At 37.5% G+C, this 18,347-nt stretch overlaps 1 pseudogene; it reads right to left on the bottom strand.

Moving 5' to 3' along the window:
- Window positions 1-1,886: 1,886 nt before the first annotated feature.
- Window positions 1,887-8,996, bottom strand: LOC121225005 (receptor-like protein kinase FERONIA; annotated as a pseudogene).
- Between the last annotated feature and the right edge of the window lie 9,351 nt (window positions 8,997-18,347).

Genomic DNA, 18,347 nt, shown 5'->3' with positions numbered 1-18,347 from the left:
CCCTTAAACCTAATACCCTCAATTCGAAAATTATTAATATTTATTTATAATAATTATATTCAATGTTTAATTATATTTAAATTTAAATAATTAGTGTACCTTAACTGCTTCATGTTAAAATATTTTCTTTAATTATGATTTTAAATTGCTATAGTATATATTTGATTTCAATTGTCGGGCGTGGAAACAATTTGGATCCCATTTATAAAAAGCATATGAGGATTTGGGATGAACAACAACTTGAGTTTAGGGATGACAAAATCTCAACAGCTCGACGATGGATTCTACACTGGTCTATTTTGAATGGAGTGAATTTTTTCTTTTGAAAAGTGGATGCGTAGTGGGTGAATTTTTCCTTTTCGATAGTGGGTATAGAGTAGTTATGGTAACTACTTGTCCCATCCCGACCCGCTCCACTATATGAAATTACCATTTTATTCTTATATATAAACTATTAAAGGGGTAAAAATATAATAACATAATATAGAAAAAAAATTAATTTATTTTATATTTAAATAATTTTTGAAGAATTATATTTAAATATTTACTTGATTTTAAAAAGATTGGAAATATTTAAGATGATTAACAAAATTTTAAATTAAAGTGGAGTGGAGTGGAGTGAGGTGGGAATGCATCCATGAAGGCGGTAGTACTTTTCAAAATTATTCATTCATAGTGGAGAAGAACAGATGGCAACTATAAAACAATGACAGATTTAATAATATTTGCCTCTGTCCTGCTCAACTACTATTCCTAGAGATATTAGTCGTCAATATATAAGGTTGGAGAAGGATGTATGATTGAAAGCTTTATCAAGAAAGAAATAATTTACCTTTTGGATGAAGAAACACTTGTTAGTACTAACAGTTGCTTTTTTATTTTTTGGGTAAGTAGTAACAATTCGATACATAAATTTTGATTTGGTGCAATTATATACACACAACTTTAATTGTAATTCAAATATATACATAAATCTTTAATGTACAATTTTAAGATTTATGTCTTATTAAATGTGTTTATTATTAATTTTGTTCAACTTAAAAATGTGATTATTAATTTAGTGTAAATGATTTTGTATTTGTCATAAATCATTAGTATAATTATTTTTTGGTTCTAATCGTATCTTATTTTTTTGACACAATGCCTAAAATTATTCATAACTCCAGCCTAACTCATAAATAAAAGGATAATCTGCTTCAACTCAATCGAACTTACGTTTTCCTACATTGACAACAATGTTCAAAGTGACTCTATTTCATTATATTTCATCCAGATCCCAATTTCATTTTTATATTGTCATTGACATGACATAAGAGATGTACATATGTATAAGAAAAGTTCAAAAATCACCGTATAATAATCCAAAAAGAAAAAAGAAAAAAATGAAAATGATGATGATAATCAATTAGGTCATTATGGTCATATAAAATATTAAAATTAAATATAATTTTTTAATATTCTAAAAAATATATAAATATTAATTGAGTTAAACACTCAATATTATTAGATGTTTACTATTTTTTATTTTTTAATTTAATATTACGACTTACTTTTATTTATTTTTGGTGTTTGTGGTGTTTGTGGTTCCGTCACAACTTGGTCGTAAACATTCAACTTAAGAGGTACATGAAACTACCTTGAAATATATCTAATATTAAGTTACAATTTGTTCTTGAATTATCTAATAATATTGTTGGATCATTCTAAATGAACTACCGGCCATTACTCTCAAGATTCCCCAATCAACGAGGCTTCGTGTTTCCATCATCGTCCTTGTGGATCTCTAATCTCGAAAAACACTGCCTTTGACAAGTGTTTATCAGAACCCTTTCTAATAAAACTTTATTCATCACTTGTTAAACTGAACGAAGTAGTGCTCCTGGAATTCATGACATGGTCGCCGATGCTACTGAACACTTCCCCACTCTCATCTTCCATTGCATAGCTATGAAGGGGCTCTCCTCATCAATATCTTCCTCAATGCCAGCAATGGCATTAGGCTTAAGCCCCTCCTCCTCTGCAGTTTCTTGCAATTGCAGTGCGAACTGTAAGCCCCACACCACAGCATCCATCGATGGCCTTTCCATTCCGTCATCATGCAAGCAACTCATTACCACTTCAGTGAATTTTTTCAAACACTCCACCGCAATCTTACCTTTCAAAAATGGATCAATCATATTATAAAGTGTTCCATTTCGATGGCATTCTTGTGCTTGTGCTGCTAAGTTTACCAGAGCCTTCTCGGCCGAGCGATAAATTGCTGGCCTAGCGCATAATATTTCACAAAGGACCACTCCGAATGAATATACATCGGATTTCTCAATCAATTGTCCACGACGGGAATATTCTAGATCCAAGTACCCGAAACTGCCTTTCACTACCGTGCTAACATGGGTTTGGGACATGTTCGTGGGACCGATTCTAGACAACCCAAAGTCTGAAACCTTAGCCACCCATTTCTCATCCAACAAGATATTTGTTGTCTTTACGTCTCGATGAATGATGGTGTGTTTTGCACCTGAGTGAAGATACTGCAACCCTTGCGCAGCAACAAGAAAATCTCTATCCGTTGTTTCCATGCAAGAGGAGGGTTTTTGGAGTTGTAAAGATGATCACAAAGTGTTCCATTGGCCATGTAATCATATACAAGAATCATCTCTCTGCCTTCGTTGCAATAGCCCATCAATGAGACTGTTAAAGTTAGTTTCCATGCAAAGGTGGCCATGCAGAAGAATACGTTGCAGGCATTCGAGCCTTGGTCTGCAGGAACTGAAGCCTGAAGCTTAATGTTGCCGATCCACTTGGTGGTTTTGGTTGTTTTTTGATTATTTTGTAATTTAGTTCATGTTGAACTAAGTAGGTAAATGTTTTGGTATTGATTGATTGAAAAATCAGCAATGCAAGTTGTACAAGCTAATCTTGTAAGTTTCAATGCAAATTAGTGGTGTTAGGTAATTGATTAGGTGATTACTTGTTTGTTTTACTTGTTGACTAATATATGTAATGGCTAAAAGCCTTATTTGAATGTTAATGAAAAAAAATCAGCTCACTTTCATTCAATCTCTCTCTCTTTTTTGTTCTTCACTAGCTAGTTTCATTTTCTGCATTGTTTTCTGAGTTTGTTTCTTCAGCAAGGCTTGAGGCTTGCTATCCAAGCAAGACCAAAACAGTCTATTGCTGCCTCTTTGCACCAACAATTGGTATCTAGAGCCTTTGTCTTAGTGGACCTGTTGCTTCAAATCAAGGAACCTGATGGCTTCTTCAGGATTTTCACCAGCAGCCCCACTAGTCTTCAATGGGGAAGGCTTCCACATATGGCTGGTAAAGATGAAGACTTACCTGCAGGCCTTTGATCTGTGGGAAGTTGTCAACACAGATGCTGAGCCAGCACCACTGAGGGCCAATCCCACAGTAGCTCAGATCAGGCAACATACCGATGAAAGGACCAAAAGGCACAAAGCCATGTCTTGCATCCAAAACTGTGTGTCAGATGTCATCTTCACCAGAATTATGGCCTGTGAGACTCCAAAACAGGCATGGGATAAGCTTAAGGAGGAGTTTCAAGGCACTGAAAGGACAAGGCAATAGCAGCTGTTGAATTTAAGAAGGGATTTCGAGAATCTGAAGATGAGGGAAGAAGAAACAGTGAAGCAGTATGCAGATAGAATCATGGTAGTGGTTAACAGCATAAGGCTCATTGGTGAGCACTTTGATGAGGCAAGAATAGTGGAGAAAGTCTTCTCCACTTTGCCTGAGAGATATGAGGCAAAGATATCCTCCTTAGAGGACTCAAGAGACCTTGCTAGCATCTCTTTGACTGAGCTTATCAACACCTTCTATGCTCAGGAACAAAGGAGAGCTAGCAGAGCTGAAGACCACCAGGAAGGTGCATTTCAAGCCAAGACAAGAGAGGCCTCGAGCACCAATGCTCCAAGAGGCAAAAAGCCTTGGAAAAGCAGGCCTAAGCCTGATGCTGCAAGGAGTAATGATCAGCCCTGCAGATATTGTAAAAGACCTGGACATCCAGAAGATAGATGCTGGTTTAGACCAGATGCAGTATGTCAATACTGCAAGAAGAAAGGCCATGTTGAGAGGGTTTGCAAAAGCAAAACCAAGCCAAGGCAGAGCCAATTTCAACAACCAAAGGTTGAAGCTCGAGTAGCTGAGGACAGTAATGACCAAGAAGAGCAGGTCTTGCTGTTTCTTGCTTAGCTGCTGAGAAGAAATGCTCAAAAGGGTGGCTACTGGACAGTGACTGCACCAATCACATGTCACCAGATGCATCTTTGTTCAAAACCTTGGACAGAAGCTGTAAAACTAAGGTTAAGGTTGGAAATGGTCAGTTTATAAAAGCTGAAGGAAGAGGAGAAGTGCTGATATGTACTCCTACAGGCAACAAAGTCATTTCAAATGTTCTGCTGGTACCTGAGATTGACAGAAATCTCCTTAGCATTGCTCAACTGCTTGAGAAAGGCTATTCTGTTGTGTTCAAGGATAAACACTGCCACATAGCTGATCCAAGTGGATCAAGCCTTATGACAGTCACAATGACTGATAAATGCTTTGAGGTCCATTGGTCAAATGACTCAAAGTCAGCATACACAGCCTCTACAGATGATTCCAAGCTCTGGCATCAAAGGCTCGGGCATGCCAACTTCAGATCAATGGCTCAAATGGCCAAAGAAGGCCTGGCAGAGAACTTCACCAATTCAGTGGAGCATAATGATGTGTGTGAAGTGTGCCAGATAGGAAAACAGGCAAGATTACCATTCCCAGCAAACTCAGCATGGAGAGCCACTGAAAAATTGCAGCTGGTGCACTCTGATGTATGTGGACCTATGAGGACTGAATCACTCAGCAATAACAGGTATTTCATCCTATTCATTGATGATTTTACAAGGTTTTGCTGGATTTTCTTTCTGAAACACAAGTCTGAGGTAGCTCAAGTGTTTGTGAAGTTTAAAACTGCTGAAGAGACAGAAACAGGTTGCAAGCTGAAATCAATAAGGACAGACAATGGCACTGAGTACACTTCAGCTTAGTTTCAAGCCATTTGCAATGATGCTGGTATCAAACACCAGCTTACAAATGTCTACATACCTCAGCAGAATGGGGTAGCTGAAAGAAAGAACAGAAGTCTGATGGATATTGCAAGATGTCTTCTGTTTGAGAAGAAACTGCCAAAGACCATGTGGGCTGAGGCAGTAAACACTGCTGTTTACCTTCAGAATAGGCTCCCTACCAAAGCCCTTGCATCTCAGACACCTTTCGAGGCTTGGTTCGGTTTCAAGCCTTCTTTGGCACACTTGAAGGTGTTTGGTTGCCTGTGCTATGCACAAATACCAGCAGCAAAGAGAGACAAGCTCTCTGAAAGGGCTCAACCAGGTGTTCTAATAGGCTATAGCTCATTCAAGAAGGGCTACAGGGTTCTGGATCCCTTGACAAACAAAGTCCAGGTGAGCAGAGATGTGATCTTTGATGAAAAAGCCTGTTGGAATTGGGAGAAAAATGAGCCAGAAGCAGTTTTAGAAGACCTGGTGCCTAATCAAGCTGAGTTTGAGCAGCTAGGACCTGAAATGGATGTTGATGATGTGCTTGTGAGAGGAACAAGGCCCTTGGATGAATTTTATGAAAGAGCACAGATTGCTATAGCAGAACCAACCAGTTTTGAAGAGGCCGAGTCTGATGAAAGCTGGAAGCAGGCTATGGTTGATGAAATCAACATGATACAGAAGAACCAAACATGGGAGTTGGTTGATAAGCCTGCTGGAAAGAAGGCCATTGGAGTGAAGTGGGTCTATCGAGCTAAACAAAATACAGATGGCAGTCTTAACAAGCTGAAAGCCATGCTTGTTGTCAAAGGTTTTAGCCAAAGGTATGGTTTGGACTACTTGGAGACCTTTGCACCAGTAGCCAGACTTGACACTGTCAGAATGATAGTTGCTTTGGCTGCTCAAAATCAGTGGACCATTCATCAGCTTGATGTTAAGTCTGCATTTCTCAATGGTTTCCTGGAAGAAGAGATCTACATCGAGCAGCCTCAAGGGTTTGTAGTCACTGGTAAAGAACACATGGTCTACAAGTTAAAAAAGGCCTTGTATGGCCTGAAACAAGCTCCTCGAGCCTGGTATGCTCGAATCGATTCCTACTTGCTCAGTTTGGAATTCGAGAGAAGTGCCAGTGAACCAACTTTGTATGTGAAGAAAAATCAAGCTGAGACTCAGCTTATCTTGTCACTCTATGTTGATGATCTGTTAGTAACTGGAGGAGACAAAAATATGCTGCATGATTTCAAGAAGAAAATGATGAAAATGTTTGAGATGTCTGATCTAGGCAGAATGAATTACTTTCTAGGAATGGAAGTAAGACAAAATTCAACTGGAATCTTTCTCAGCCAGAGTTCTTTTGCTATGAAGGTCTTAAACAAGTTCTCAATGAAGAATTGCAAGCCAACATGCACACCAATGGCTGTTGGAATGAAGCTATCAAGGTATAAAACTGGTGAACCAGTTTGTGAGACTATGTACAAGAGTTTCATTGGTGGTCTATTGTATTTGACTGCAACAAGGCCCGACATTATGTTTGCAGTTAGTGTGCTATCCAGATACATGAATTGCTGCAAAGATCTGCACCTTCAAGCAGCAAAAAGGGTGCTAAGATACATCAAAGGCACCATTAATCATGGTGTAATGTTCAAAAGGGTTGAAAACATGAAGTTAGTAGGATATGTCGATAGTGATTGGGCTGGATCGAGTGATGACATAAGAAGCACATCTGGATACTCATTTAGTCTTGGCTCAGGCATGTTTTGCTGGAGTTCTAAGAAACAAAGTCTGGTAGCACAATCAACAGCAGAAGCTGAATATGTTGCTGCTGCATCTGCTGTGAATCAAGCTATATGGCTTAGAAAAATCTTGGCTGATTTAAACCAAAACAAAGAAGAAGCAACAGAGATTTACTGTGACAACAAATCTGCTGTTGCAATTGCAAAGAATCCCATCTTCCATGGCAGAACCAAGCACTTCAATATCAAATTACATGTTATAAGGGAGATGGAACAAGCTCATGAAATCGAGCTGGTTCATTGCAATTCGGAGGAGCAAATTGCAGACATTTTTACCAAGGCACTCAATGTGTCAAGGTTTATGAAATTAAAAGGGAAGCTAGGCGTAACCAGCATAGAAACTAAGGAGGAGTGTCAAAGTTAGTTTCCATGCAAAGGTGGCCATGCAGAAGAAAACGTTGTAGGCATTCGAGCCTTGGTCTGCAGGAACTGAAGCCTGAAGCTTAATGTTGCCGATCCACTTGGTGGTTTTGGTTGTTTTTTGATTATTTTGTAATTTAGTTCATGTTGAACTAAGTAGGTAAATGTTTTGGTATTGATTGATTGAAAAATCAGCAATGCAAGTTGTACAAGCTAATCTTGTAAGTTTCAATGCAAATTAGTGGTGTTAGGTAATTGATTAGGTGATTACTTGTTTGTTTTACTTGTTGACTAATATATGTAATGGCTAAAAGCCTTGTTTGAATGTTAATAAAAAAAATCAGCTCACTTTCATTCAATCTCTCTCTTTTTTGTTCTTCACTAGCTAGTTTCATTTTCTGCATTGTATTCTGAGTTTGTTTCTTCAGCAAGGCTCGAGGCTTGCTATCCAAGCAAGACCAAAACAGTCTGTTGCTGCCTCTTTGCACCAACAGAGACCAAATGGAGGTGGCGTAGCTGGGAGAGCATCTCGATCTCGGTCCTGAATTCGTGAGCACCTTGCTGAGACTCAGGGTTCAACCGTTTGATAACAACTTGGGTTGCCCCACCATCGATGAATCCTTTGTAGACGTTGCCGAAACCACCAACACCAATAATGAAAACATTGTCCAAGTTGTTGGTTGCTCGTTTGATCTCAGCCAGTGAAAAGTAGCGACAAAGTTCGGAAGGCAGAGATGAGTTACCACACTTGGTTAACTCCATTACTGGAACTCCTTTACTGGAAGCAGTATCTTTGACTCTTCTCTTTCGACGATAAACGAAGAAACAAAGAAGAGAAAGAACAACAAAGCCCGATATTACGCCTCCCACAATGTCGAATACTACTTTGTTGTTGTTGTTGGGCTTGTTTGAGGTTGGTGGTGAATATCCTGGTTGATTTGTCGTGTCTGGATCAGGATTTGGCCCGAAAAGATTAACAACGTTGCTCAATTTGAAGATTTCTAGCCCATTCAAGATTGCATCAGAATAACGTGTAACACCCCTTACCCGAGACCATTTCCGGAGTCGAGCACGAGGCATTACTTAGCTTATCTTACCAATTCGGATCATAAAAACTAGGTTTGAAAATTTATTTCACTATTTACAGCAAATCTGTCCAATCGCGCAGCAGTTACTAAATTAATTATAACTTGAGCTACAGAACTCAAAATTTAATTCCGTAAATTTTCCTGAAACTAGACTCATATATCTACTCACTATAAAAGTTTTAGAATTTTTGGTTCAGCCAATTAGTACAGTTTATTAGTTAAAGTCTCCCCTGTTTCACCACCTGACTGCCCTGACCTCTAGTCACTAAAAATAAGTTTTCTCACTGTAGGATTTTCATATGAAGTTCTTACTTGTTTCTACAGAAAATAAACTCAATGAGAAATCTATACATATAAACTATAACTCATAACCATTTTTGTACAATTTTTAATGATTTTCTAAACTCAAAACAGGGGACACCAAAAACTGGTCTGACCCTGTCTCACGAAAATTCACATATCTTAAAATATAAAATTCCTTTCGCTACACCGTTCTTTTTCCATGAAAATAGACTCAACAAGATTTAATTCCATATATCATTCACCCTGTAATTCATTTTATACTATCTTGGGTGATTTTTCAAAGTCATGTTACTGTTGCTGCCTGAATTCTGTTTCTTTGCAAAATTTCATCCTTTCATGATTTCCATACATAATTTATCACCTAGACTCTTATAACAACAAATACCTTCATACTTAACCATTTTAATAACCATACATCATCAAATACTTACACACCATTCTTTAGCAAAATCATAATCACAAACATACAAAATAACTAAATCCCTATACATGCCATAACTCAAACGTGATTCGATATAAAATACCGAGCAGTTGTGGTTGATAGTGTGGACGATCTCCGACTTCTTTAGGATCCTTGAAGTAGCTTTGCAATACTATAAGAGAAAGAGAAATAAAAGAAGTAAGCATAAAGCTTAGTAAGTTTACCAGCAAATAAATAACAATATTTAACTTAAATAATTAAACTCAAATGTCTATATCTCTAGTTTACTCTTTAGTTAATCTCATACTAGTTCTCTTGCTTGTTTACTTAGAATACTTGTGTACATAACTTACTCAACTCTTGCTGCATCGTTGAACATCAATTGATAGTATAATAAGTTCTTAACTCTTATAACTTACCTGAGCTTGCCATTTATGCTTTAAACTGAACTTTCATGAACATAATTCGTTTACAAGCCCGTTGAGCTACATTGGAATAATAAGGATACTCGGGTCTCTTCTGATAATAACATGCCAAAGCCATGTCCCAGACATGGTCTTACATGGGATGTTCTCATATCGGCGCCCATGCCATGTCCCAGACATGGTCTTACGGGGACCTCTCATCTCGGTGCCAACGCCATGTCCCAGACATGGTCTTACATGGGACCTCTCATCTCGGTGCCAATGCCATGTCCCAGACATGGTCTTACATGGGACCTCTCATCTCGATGTCAATGCCATGTCCCAGACATGGTCTTACATGGGACCTCTCATCTCGGTGCCAATGCCATGTCCCAGACATGGTCTTACATGGGACCTCTTTACCCAAATGTCATGACATTCGTATCCAGTACCATCCTTATGTATCAACGGGACTTTTTAATTTTAATTCTCTATCATTTCATGCTTAGATCATCATCAAATAAATTCATAAAATAAATTCATAGTTGCTGGAAAATAACAGCATTGATAATAAATATTGAAATATTGCATTTATTTACCGTAAACTTACCTCGGTATCAAATATAGTCCAATTCAACAACTTAATCTTCAACTTTATTCTTCCCTTTGTCTAAACTCGAGTTTCGTTCTTCTTGATCTAAAATAGCAAATTTAACTTATTTAATACTCACATTCAACAAAACAGCCCTTGACTCTAACTTTTTCAAAATTACAATTTTGCCCCTAAACTTTTACATAATTACATTTTTGACCCAAGGCTCGGAAATTAAACTTCATCCCTTATTCTTATGTTTTATGACATGATGAACATTTTTCTCTTCTATGCCAACATCAAATTCCCACTCTAACATGTACTTATGAACATTAGGTATTTTTACCGATTATGTCGTTTTACTCGTTTTTGCTTAAAATCGGCTAACAAAAGTTGTTTAACATAATTTCTAGCTTCATATTCTATTATAAAACATCAAAATAAACACTTTTCACCTATGGGTATTTTTCCAAATATAAACCCTAGGTTAAATTATTCTAGAATAAGCTAAATTAAGCTACCGGAACTCCAAAAACATAAAAAACATTAAAAACGGGACTTGGGATCACTTACTATGGAGCTTGGAAGCTTGAAAACCCTAACTATGGCTTCCCCCCTTTCTGATTTCGTCCTAATGAAGAAGATGATGATTTTTGCCATCTTTTTCCCTTTTAATTCATTTTAATTACTAGATTACCAAATTGCCCCTAACTTAAAAATTTTCTATTTCACTTATCTCATGTCCATTTTTGTCTACCAAGTTACCAATGGTATAATTACCATATAAGGACCTCCAATTTAAAGTTTCATAACAATTGGACACCTCTAACATGTAGAACTCAACTTTTGCACTTTTTACAATTTCGTCCTTTTGACTAAATTGAGTGCCCAAACGTCGAAATTTTCGAACGAAATTTTCACAAAATCATTCCGTGAAATCATAGACCATAAAAATATAAGAAAAATAAATTTTTCCTCATCAGATTTGTGGTCCCGAAACCACTGTTCCGATAACCTTGAATTTAGGCCATTACAACTCTCCCCCCATTTTTAAGGATTTTCGTCCTCGAAAATCTTACCAGTAAAGAGGTTTGGGTATTGTTTCCTCATTGCCTCTTCCGGTTCCCATGTTGCTTCCTCAATCCCGTGTTTTTTCCATAACACTTTCACCAAATTTCTCTTTTTGTTTCTAAGTTCCTTTGTTTCTCGTGCTAATATCTTGACCGGTTCTTCACTATAAGTCATATCAGGTTGAATCTCCACTTCCGTCGGAGTAATAACATGTGAAGGATCTGACCGATATCGTTGTAGCATAGATACATGAAAAACATTATGGATTCTATCGAGTTCTGGTGGTAAAGCCAATCGATAAGCAACCGGTCCAATTCTTTCTATGATTTCATATGGTCCGATAAATCTTGGACTCAATTTACCCTTTCGACCGAACCGGAGAACTTTCTTCCAAGGAGACACTTTTAAGAATACTTTATCACCCACCTGAAATTCAATCTCCCTTCGTTTAAGATCGGCATATGACTTCTGTCGATCGGAAGCTGCTTTTAGACTATCTCGAATCAACTTGACTTTTTCTTCTGTTTCTCGGATTAAATCAACCCCGTGTATTTTCTTTTCACTGAGCTCTGTCTAATATAACGGTGTTCTATATTTTCTACCATACAAAGCTTCATACGGAGCCATTTTAATACTAGACTGATAACTGTTATTGTAAGCAAATTCAATCAAAGGTAGATACCTTTCCCAATTACCTTGCAACTCTAATACGCAACATCGGAGCATATCTTCCAATACCTGAATTACACGCTCAGATTGGCCATCTGTCTGAGGATGAAATGCAGTACTGAAATACAACGCAGTACCCAAAGCTTCTTGTAATTTGTTCCAGAAACGAGAAGTAAATCGGGGATCTCTGTCTGATATAATGGAGACAGGCACTCCATATAGTCTAACAATCTCAGATATATACAATTCAGCCAATTTATCTAAAGAATAATCCATACATACTGGGATAAAGTGCGCGGACTTTGTCAATCGGTCGACAATTACCCAAATGGCATCTTTCTTCCTCGGAGATAACGATAACCCAGATACAAAATCCATAGTGATTCTTTCCCATTTCCATTCCGGTATAGTGATTGGCTGAAGCAACCCCGAAGGTACCTAATGTTCAGCTTTAACCTGCTGACATACTAAACATCTTGATACAAACTCAGAGATATCACGTTTCATACCCGGCCACCAATACATCTTTTTCAAAACATTATACATTTTATTACTCCCCGGATGTACAGACATAATACCACTGTGTGCTTCGTGTAAAATCTTCTGTACAAGTTCTGAATTCTTCGGTACACATACTCTGCCTCTGAATAATAAACAACCATCAATTCCAATCTGAAATTCTGAATCATTACCTGACTCACAATGCACCCGTTTAGCCTGTAATTTCTCATCATTCCTCTGAGCTTCACATATTTGTTGACGAAATGTCGATTTAGCTCTCAATTCAGCTATGATTGAACCATCATTAGACAGTGACAACCGGGTATTCATAGCTCGTAAAGCAAATAGAGATTTTCGGGTCAAAGCATCAGCTACCACGTTAGCCTTACCTGGATGGTAATCAATAACCAAATCATAATCCTTTATCAGTTCAAGCCACCTGCGTTGTCTCAGATTCAAATCTTTCTATGTCATCAAATATTTCAAGCTTTTGTGATCAGTATAAATATGACACTTTTCACCATACAAATAATGCCGCCATATTTTCAATGCAAATACAATAGCAGCTAACTCGAGATCATGTACCGGGTAGTTTCTTTCATGTGGCTTAAGTTGTCTTGAAGCATAGGCTATTACTTTATCTTCTTGCATCAAGACACAACCCAAACCATTTAATGATGCATCACTATAAATAATAAATTCCTTACCCGATTCTGGCTGTACCAACACAGGTGCTTCCGTCAACAATTTCTTCAATTGGTCAAAACTTTGCTGGCATTTATTTGTCCATTCAAATTTAACATCTTTCTGTAATAAACGAGTCATTGGAGAAGCTATCATAGAAAACCCCTGTACAAATCTCCGATAATATCCAGCTAATCCCAAGAAACTTCTAACTTCAGATACATTTTTCGGTGGACTCCAATTGACAATAGCTGAGATTTTACTTGGATCTACCCTGATGCCTTCTGCAGATACAATATGTCCGAGAAAACCCACCTCTTGAAGCCAAAATTCACATTTACTGAATTTAGCATAAAGCTTCTTTTCGCGCAGAATTTGCAACACTATTCTCAAATGTTCTGCATGCTCATTTTCATCTCTAGAATAGACTAAAATATCATCAATGAAAACTACTACAAACCTGTCCAGATACGGTCTGAATATCCGGTTCATCAAATCCATGAATACTGCAGGTGCATTAGTCAACCCAAACGGCATAACCAAAAACTCATAATGCCCATACCTGGTTCTGAAAGCTGTCTTTGGCACATCTGGCTCTTTTACCCGTAACTGGTAATAACCCGATCGGAGATCAATCTTTGAGAATACTGTGACACCTTTCAGCTGATCAAACAAGTCATCAATTCGAGGCAACGGGTACTTATTCTTTATAGTTACCTTATTGAGCTGCCGATAGTCGATACACAATCTCAAAGACCCGTCTTTCTTTTTCACAAATAGAACTGGAGCACCCCAAGGTGAATGACTCGGATGAACAAAACCTCTGTCAACAAGTTCCTGTAACTGTGCCTTTAACTCTTTTAATTCTGTAGGAGCCATACGATATGGAGCTATAGAAATTGGGGTAGTTCCCGGAATCAGATCTATAGAAAATTCCACTTCTCTTTCTGGTGGCAACCCTGGTAACTCCTCTAGAAACACATCAGAAAATTCACATACAACTGGCACTGCCTGTATCTTTGACTCAGATACTTTAGTATCCAACACATACGCCAAATAAACATCATACCCTTTTCTGACACACCTCTGAGCTGACATCACTGAAATTACATCAGATAATTCATCTGTCTGATCAGATTTAACCCGAAGTAATTCTCCATTCTGGCACTTCAGTACAACATATTTCTGTCCACAGTTTACTACTGCGTCATGCTGAGTTAACCAATCCATGCCCAATATCACATCAAACTCATCAAAAGGCAATAACATCAAGTCAACCGGGAAACAAATACCTTTTATCATCAGTGGACAATTTTTACAAACTTTATCCACCATCACAAACTAGCCCAGGGGGTTAGAGACTTTAACCATAAATTCAGTAGGTTCAACAGACAAATTTTTAACAAATACTAATTTCGTGCATATATATGAATGTGTAGAGCCAGGATCAATTAATGCAATAACATTAGTGTCATAAAGAGAAAATGTAGCCGCAATTACATCAGGAGAGGACGCCTCTTCACGAGCTCGAATAGCATATGATCTTGCAGGTGCTCTAACATCTGATCTAACCGCTGAATCTCTGGATGCACCCCTATTACTCGCCCCCACTCCTGGGTTTCTCTGCGGTCTACCTCTGGTAGGAGCATTACCTGATCTCGCACTCGTTATTTCTTCTCTTTTAGTTGTTTTAGGACAATCCCGAATAAAGTGATCGGATGCTCCACATCTAAAACAAACATTTTCACCTGCTCTACACTCTCCGGGGTGGCGTCTCCCACATTGAGAACATTCAGGCCTAGGAGGTCGAGTACTGCCTGTACTTGCAACTGTAGTGGTTTGAGCTCTAAAACCCTTGAATCTTCTACTTCTGCTTCGGCCAGAATATATATGTGGAAAATGTGATCCGCTAGAGAGCTCCCTAGGCCTCTTAGATGTAGACTGAAATGATTTACTCATTTGCCTCTTCTTTGTATCCTGCGCTCCAGCTTCAGCTTTGCTCTTCTCTTTTTCTTTTAACAAGTCTTCTACTTTACAAGCTCTTTCTACCAGAACAACAAACTCTCTAATTTCCAATACACCCACTGATAGTCGGATGTCATCATTAAGCCCATCTTCAAATCTCTTGCACATGTTAGCTTCAGTGGATACAAATTCCCGAGCATACTTACTAAGTCTGACAAATTCGCGTTCATATTCAGTCACGGACATCTTACCTTGTTTTAGCTCAAGAAACTCCTTCCTTTTCTGATCTATAAATCTCTGGCTGATGTACTTCTTTTGAAACTCCTCCTGAAAGAAATCCCAAGTAACCCTCTCACTCGGTACTATAGACACGAGAGTCTTCCACCAATGATAAGTTGAATCTCTGAGAAGTGAGACCACACACTTCATACATTCTTCCGGTGTACAAGATAATTCTTCAAAAACCCTGATGGTATTCTCAAGCCAGAATTCTGCTTTTTCTGCATCATCATCTTTGGTAGCTCGAAATTCTTCAGCCCCTTGCTTCCTAATCTTATCAACAGGTGGTCTCTCCCTGATAAATATACCTGCAGCTGGGGAAGCTACATGGGGAACTTGTGAATCTTGAGGGGGTGGAGGTCTTACAGCCGGATTCGTACGAACGAACTCGGCAAACCAATCATTCATGGCATGGAAGAAGGCTTCTCTAGCTCCTCCTCCCTGTCTAACTGATGCAGGCCTTTCACTAACATTAACATCTAGTGGGGCCGTCCCTTCTGCGGAAGCAGGCGCATTACTTTCTACTTCATCTATACTAGCTCGTTCAGGATCCATAACCATAAAAGAAAACATTTTAAAATCGTCAGGAGTCGTCACACTATCAAAATATATAAGTATGGCATGTATAGGTAGACTCTTATTCTTACTGAGTATTTCCGAGAACCGACTAAACCTGGCTCTGATACCAATAAAATGTAACACCCCTTACTCGAGACCGTTTTCGGAGTCGAGCACGAGGCATTACTTAGCTTATCTTACCAATTCGGAGCATAAAAACTAGGTTAGAAAATTTATTTCACTATTTACAGCAAATCTGTCCAATCGCGCAGCAGTTACTAAATTAATTATAACTTGAGCTACAGAACTCGAAATTTAATTCCGTAAATTTTCCCTGAAACTATACTCATATATCTACTCACCATAAAAGTTTTATAATTTTTGGTTCAGCCAATTAGTACAGTTTATTAGTTAAAGTCTCCCCTGTTTCACCACCTGACTGCCCTGACCTCTAGTCACTAAAAATAAGTTTTCTCACTGTAGGATTTTCATATGAAGTTCTTACTTGTTTCTACAGAAAATAAACTCAATGAGAAATCTATACATATAAACTATAACTCATAACCATTTTTGTACAATTTTTAATGATTTTCTAAACTCAAAACAGGGGACACCAAAAACTGTTCTGACCCTGTCTCACGAAAATTCACATATCTTAAAATATAAAATTTCTTTCGCTACACCGTTATTTTTCCATGAAAATAGACTCAACAAGATTTAATTCCATATATCATTCACCCTGTAATTCATTTTATACTATCTTGGGTGATTTTTCAAAGTCACGTCACTGTTGCTGCCTGAATTCTGTTTCTTTGCAAAATTTCATCCTTTCATGATTTCCATACATAATTTATCACCTAAACTCTTATAACAACAAATACCTTCATACTTAACCATTTTAATAACCATACATCATCAAATACTTACACACCATTCTTTAGCAAAATCATAATCACAAACATACAAAATAACTAAATCCCTATACATGCCATAACTCAAACGTGATTCGATATAAAATACCGAGCAGTTGTGGTTGATAGTGTGGACGATCTCCGACTTCTTTAGGATCCTTGAAGTAGCTTTGCAATACTATAAGAGAAAGAGAAATAAAAGTAAGCATAAAGCTTAGTAAGTTTACCAGCAAATAAATAACAATATTTAACTTAAATAATTAAACTCAAATGTCTATATCTCTAGTTTACTCTTTAGTTAATCTCATACTAGTTCTCTTGCTTGTTTACTTAGAATACTTGTGTACATAACTTACTCAACTCTTGCTGCATCGTTGAACATCAATTGATAGTATAATAAGTTCTTATCTCTTATAACTTACCTGAGCTTGTCATTTATGCTTTAAACTGAACTTTCATGAACATAATTCGTTTACAAGCCCGTTGAGCTACATTGGAATAATAAGGATACTCGGGTCTCTTCTGATAATAACATGCCAAAGCCATGTCCCAGACATGGTCTTACATGGGATGTTCTCATACCGGTGCCCATGCCATGTCCCAGACATGGTCTTACGGGTGACCTCTCATCTCGGTGCCAACGCCATGTCCCAGACATGGTCTTACATGGGACCTCTCATCTCGGTGCCAATGCCATGTCCCAGACATGGTCTTACATGGGACCTCTTTACCCAAATGTCATGACATTCGTATCCAGTACCATCCTTATGTATCAACGGGACTTTTTAATTTTAATTCTCTATCATTTCATGCTTAGATCATCATCAAATAAATTCATAAAATAAATTCATAGTTGCTGGAAAATAACAGCATTGATAATAAATATTGAAATATTGCATTTATTTACCGTTAACTTACCTCGGTATCAAATATAGTCCAATTCAACAACTTAGTCTTCAACTTTATTCTTCCCTTTGTCTAACCTCGAGTTTCGTTCTTCTTGATCTAAAATAGAAAATTTAACTTATTTAATACTCACATTCAACAAAACAGCCCTTGACTCTAACTTTTTCAAAATTACAATTTTACCCCTAAACTTTTACATAATTACATTTTTGACCCAAGGCTCGGAAATTAAACTTCATCCCTTATTCTTATGTTTTATGACATGATGAACATTTTTATCTTCTATGCCAACATCAAATTCCCACTCTAACATGTACTTATGAACATTAGGTATTTTTACCGATTATGTCGTTTTACTCGTTTTTGCTTAAAATCGGCTAACAAAAGTTGTTTAACATAATTTCTAGCTTTATATTCTATCATAAAACATCAAAATAAACACTTTTCACCTATGGGTATTTTTCCAAATATAAACCCTAGGTTAAATTATTGCTAGAATAAGCTAAATTAAGCTACCGGGACTCCAAAAACGTAAAAAACATTAAAAACGGGACTTGGGATCACTTACTATGGAGCTTGGAAGCTTGAAAACCCTAACTATGGCTTCCCCCCTTGCTGATTTCGTCCTAATGAAGAAGATGATGATTTTTGCTATCTTTTTCCCTTTTAATTCATTTTAATTACTAGATTACCAAATTGCCCCTAACTTAAAAATTTTCTATTTCACTTATCTCATGTCCATTTTTGTCTACCAAGTTACCAATGGTATAATTACCATATAAGGACCTCCA

This window comes from Gossypium hirsutum, chromosome D13 (genome assembly GCF_007990345.1).
Source record: "Gossypium hirsutum isolate 1008001.06 chromosome D13, Gossypium_hirsutum_v2.1, whole genome shotgun sequence".
Taxonomy (NCBI): domain Eukaryota; kingdom Viridiplantae; phylum Streptophyta; class Magnoliopsida; order Malvales; family Malvaceae; genus Gossypium; species Gossypium hirsutum.
The sequence above is the reverse complement of the archived record's forward strand: the minus strand, read 5'-3'. Positions and strand labels throughout refer to the sequence as shown.